We start from the raw sequence: 5,227 nt of genomic DNA, 5'->3' as shown, positions 1-5,227 counted from the left end.
TCACTGAGTCTTAGAGCATTCACAAAACAATATCCACCAGGCTTTGAGATGATACGTATCACAATTTTAATGAAACTACATTTGCATTTTTTTGTTCAATAATATTGTGAAAGATGACGCTTTCTTTCCTTGATCTGATTTGGAAATTTCACCTACTAATTTGTTAATAGACTGAATATAAGTTTTCACTCCAATGTACTTTATCTTATTCATTCAGTTTTCCTTCCAACAATGTCAGACTTGATAAATACAGAATCATATTTTACCAGTATTAATCGACAGTGAGACAATAGAAATCTTATATATTCTTAGAACAAAGCTTAATCTATAGCAAATCGAAATGTATTTAATTTCTTCAACGACACACACATACATATGTGAAATAAGGATATTAAACAACGAGTGTCCAACATGCTATTTATTTGTTCAGTCATGTAACGCAGAGTTAAAACAGATGACAGGAACAAGTTATTAATAAGTACGTTTATTGATGGTATGAATTTATTACAAGCTAACATATGACCGCTTGCAATATTTTCAATTTGAGCTTACCTGATGGGCGGAGTGTTTACAGTCTAAGTTAAATTAACACGACTGACAAAGTAAGTACTCGGTAAGCTCACGTGAGTAATGAAGTATGTATAACCTCGCATGACTGGTGAGCTGTGTGCTACCTAAGTTCATGGAGTGTTGAAGCGTTAGATATATATGCTAAACTGACTAGTGAAACGTGTTCAACAAGCTCGAGACTGCATTTTCTGCCTTAAGGTCATGACAAAAACCTATAATAGAAATATTATTAGAAATATGCTTAAACAATAAATGTTTAATTAGGCATCATGACAAACGCTGTTTAGACGTACTAATTTAAAACAATCAAACCAAGTTTGAATAATGAGACAAATCGAAATCAAAGAATTTTTTCGGAAAGTAATCCCTTCACAATTTGAAATAATCTTGTCAAACTATGAGGTCAGGTTTTATATTTGTATAACCACGATCCTACGTGTTTTTCATTATTGACGTACTGTTAGATTATGTTAGACACTGATTAATAATTATATCAAACGAATATCAAACCATAATTGTTTTGCAAATAAAAAGAGAAGTAAGTGATAATGTAATTCTAGCTATTACCTTGAATCTAAATTGATTTATATATATATATATTTATTTATATACATATGACCAATTAAACTAACAGCGATTTTAATCTTTCTATTTTCCCCACTAAAATCTTTAGCACTAAAGTGATGATTTGACTTAAGAAGGAAAACTAAATAATAATCCTCTCTTTAGACAAATTTCGCCCCCTGGTGGTTCAGTAGAAAGTCTGAGGGCTCATAACGCTAAAAATCGGGTTTCAATACTCAAGGTGGGCAGAGCACAGATAGCCCATAGATTTGAGCTTAACAGCAAACAAAAAGATAAAAGTCCAGGGAGTCAGTTTGCTGTAAGTTTATTGATTCTCAATTTCAAATCTTAAGTCCGAAGGATGTGTTTAAATGTGAAATGATTTTACTTAGCAAACGTTGACACTATTCTACAAATAGTTTCGTTGGTGTCTAAACGCCCACCCGTTTCTCTACAGTGTGTAACTAAACTAGTTGCGTAGTTTTAAGTAGTTCCTCGATTGGATGCAATATTAGTTACGTCACGAAAACTCGCCCACTGGTTTCACATTACGAATTTAAAAAAGCTCGCGCAGTTCTAACTGTCAAGAAGTCCTAAACGACTGTCGAGTCCAAAACAGCAAATTTCAGGAACAAAGTCAATCTACAAAGCTAAAACAGGTATTTTTAAACTTTATTTCATATCGATATAATTAACTCTGGCGAATATATATTCCAAACTTTACAATAAAACTATTTATCTGTTTGTTCTTTCATTTATAAATTTTAAATAATCTGATGAATATAAATATTAAAAAAATTAATTGTCACTATCTGTTAGTTTTCATTTTTCAGACGATAAAGTTTCAATACATTTCACCACCAGGAAAGCACACTTTTCTTTTTATCATTGATAGACAGACAGTGTGGTTTTCTCATTAAGAAAAGAAAGAAAGATGATACAAAACACAATAAAGAAAACAATTCGGTGTTTTTAATTCAGTCTGCCACTTATTATCGTTTTGACTCCAATAACAAACGAAGTTTTCTCTAAAAGCCAATTTATGTGTTAAGATGTTTTATGCCCCCCCCCCAGTGGCACAGCGCTATGTCTGCGGACTTACAACGCTAAATACCGGGTTTCGATACCCGTGGTGGGCAGAGCACAGATAGTCCATTGTGTAGCTTTGTGCTTAAACTACGAACGAACGAACAAGATGTTTTATAAGTGATTCAGTGATATTGTTTGAAGTGTTATATAAGATAACGAAGTGCTTAGATGTTTTATACATGGCTCCGAATTATTGGGTGAATGGGTTATAACAGCCATGGTGGTTAGGACGCTTGACTCGCAATCTGAGAGTCGTGGGATCGAATTACTTCACTAAACATGTTCACCCGTTCAGCCATGGGGGCATTATAATGTGACGGTCAATCCCACTATTCGTTGGTTAAAGAGTAGCCCAAGAGTTGGCGGCGGGTGGTGTTGACTAGTTGCTTTCGACCAGTTCAAAACTAGGGACAATTAACGCAAATGACACTCGAATTACTTTGTGTGAAAGTCAATAAACAAGCAAAGAATAAGAGGGTCAGTTACTAGGATGCTTATGATTGAATAATTATTAATATGTGACGGTACGTGTGACATCAGTGGGCAAATAAAACTTTGACTCAAGCTACACAGTGTAACATCAGTGTCTGCTTATAAACAGTTAATTTAAACAGCCACAACAAATTCCGATACAATACCTTTGTCATTTTCTACTAGAAGGTCAACTCCTTAGACCATTCACACCGTATGCTATTTTGTCTCTTTTGTTTGTTGTTAAAGTCTTTTTCATTAGGTAGATCAGATATTTCATCACATCAAATGTCACTTTTAACCAGTGACATAAAAAAAGTTGTTGGAGCACCGACAGGGCATGCTTTTATTGCAGACAACACTTTAATCTGGTTCTTTTGTATATATGCAGAAAATACCTGTGTTTGTGGCCAAATAAATGTTCATAACTAGGATTGTGTGAAGTTTGCTTATACGCTGTAATTCTGATATTAAATCGTTCAACGAACATTTAATCAACGACACTAATTGAAGTTAACAAATAGTGTTATGTTTTCTGCACACTACTTGAAGTTAACAAATAGTGTTATGTTAACTCTATTCTTCTCTAATGCTATTTTCAATAACAGTATTGATTGAAATGTTTAATATATCTAACTTCGTTATTTTTAGTGTTTTATTTTATATTTTTATTATATAGATTATTTAGCATTGTTAGTGTAGTATATGGGTTTAGGATTAGCCTAAACCTCCTAGGCTGGCTGCACTTTGAGAGATATTGTTGATTTTACTACCGAACATGTTGTTAAGAGAGATGGTCCCCAACTGATGAAACAACGCATTTTAATCATTGTAAGCTAGGACGTAAAAAAAAGTATTTCTAATTAGCCATACTCATTACCAAATTGATTTTTATTATTTTCTTTATCTAAACAGATAGCTTGCTCTGATTGGAAGTTAATATTAGTTGCGTAAAATGTGATTACATCAAAATAAGAGTATTTTATAAACAACTAGCCAGGTTTTCCGTTCTACAAACTGAAAATATTTAATCTCACAATCTAAACGATGAACTTGATTACATACTAACAGGTGATTTCCGTTAGCTTGTTTATTATTTGTTCACCCTCTTCACACTTCGCACCACCCCTACTGCAACAAACTTATTCGTTCCTTTATAGGATCAGGCTCGACCTTGACTACTCCACTGCTTTGAACTAGAACAAGTACTACTACTTCACTTGTTTAATTTTTGACTACAGAGGTAGATATTTCTTATCACTATTATATTACTTTAGTAATAACATCTTCTTCTTCATAGGTTCGAGTTATTTTTAACAATGATATCAGCATTAATGTCAATATCACTCTGTTGCATTAGCCAGAAATACGGGTCCCCCCTTATTATCTTTCGCTAGAAACTTGACCACTTCATAAGATCAGATTAATGTTAGTGTAAGATTACCCTTCACTTGGAAAACTAGTCTCCACATCATCTTGTTACTTTTAGTTGCTACACACTCATATTTACATCATAATGTTTATTTAACGGCGAAACTGTCGTCTCTACGTCATTACCATGGGACTTTTAGTCAGGAAACTTAGTCAACCTGATCAGTAGTTTGCAAGTTAAGGAACAATGATATTGTTCAGCTTTTTCGATGTCTCGTAAACGTTAGATACCTCTGATAGACAGCTTTCCGTACAGGAATTAATGAGTTAAGTTGTATGTTTTACAGTAAAGCCACATTGAGCTATCTGCTGTGTCAACCGCGGAGAATCGAACCTCGGATTTTACTTTTGTGAGTCCGTAAACTTACCGTTGTCTCGTAAGCTAAGAAACATTGAAATTGTTAGTTTTATCGACGCCTCATATATTTGTTTCATACCTTTTGGAACCGAACACGAACCGGTGGTTAGCGTACGGAAATGGAAATCTGAGATTTCATGGTTAGAGCCCCGTTACACCAACAAAAAAAAAGGCTTGCGTCGCTCATGAGGGGTCGTGAGTGCATTATAATAGTGACGATTAAATCCCACTAGTTGGACAGCTAAGAGTAACCTATGTATCCTACTAGTTGGACTGCTAAAAGTAACTTATGTATCCTACTAGTTGGACTGCTAAGAGTAACCTATGTATCCTACTAGTTGGACTGCTAAGAGTAACCTATGTATCTCATTAGTTCGACTGCTAAGAGTAACCTATGTATCTCATTAGTTGAACTGCTAAGAGTAACCTATGTATCTCATTAGTTGAACTGCTAAGAGTAACCTATGTATCCCAGTAGTTGGACTGCTAAGAGTAACCTATGTATCTCGTTAGTTGGACTGCTAAGAGTAACCTATGCATCTCATTAGTTGGACTGCTAAGAGTAACTTATGTATCCCACTAGGTGGACTGCTAAGAGTAACCTATGTATCTCGTTAGTTGGACTGCTAAGAGTAACCTATGTATCCCACTAGTTGGACTGCTAAGAGTAACCTATGTATCCCACTAGTTGGACTGCTAAGAGTAACCTATGTATCCCACTAGTTGGACTGCTAAGAGTAACCT

The 5,227-nt window shown here is 34.6% G+C and overlaps 1 protein-coding gene and 1 long non-coding RNA gene across 2 annotated transcripts in view; one reads left to right on the top strand and one right to left on the bottom strand.

Moving 5' to 3' along the window:
* Positions 1–1,731: 1,731 nt before the first annotated feature.
* LOC106458265 overlaps positions 1,732–5,227 on the top strand; it is an 8,554-nt gene continuing 5,058 nt past the window's right edge. Inside the window, exon 1 of the mRNA XM_013917752.2 lies at positions 1,732–1,793. The gene's annotated coding sequence lies outside the window, so the exon portion shown is untranslated. The remainder of the gene's footprint in view (positions 1,794–5,227) is intronic.
* Positions 4,714–5,227, bottom strand: part of LOC111085512 — a 19,906-nt gene continuing 19,392 nt past the window's right edge. The window contains exon 3 of the long non-coding RNA XR_002610341.1: positions 4,714–4,724. This is a non-coding gene — a long non-coding RNA (uncharacterized LOC111085512). The remainder of the gene's footprint in view (positions 4,725–5,227) is intronic.

Source organism: Limulus polyphemus, unplaced genomic scaffold (assembly GCF_000517525.1).
Source record: "Limulus polyphemus unplaced genomic scaffold, Limulus_polyphemus-2.1.2 Scaffold437, whole genome shotgun sequence".
Taxonomy (NCBI): Eukaryota; Metazoa; Arthropoda; class Merostomata; order Xiphosura; family Limulidae; genus Limulus; species Limulus polyphemus.
The sequence above is the reverse complement of the archived record's forward strand: the minus strand, read 5'-3'. Positions and strand labels throughout refer to the sequence as shown.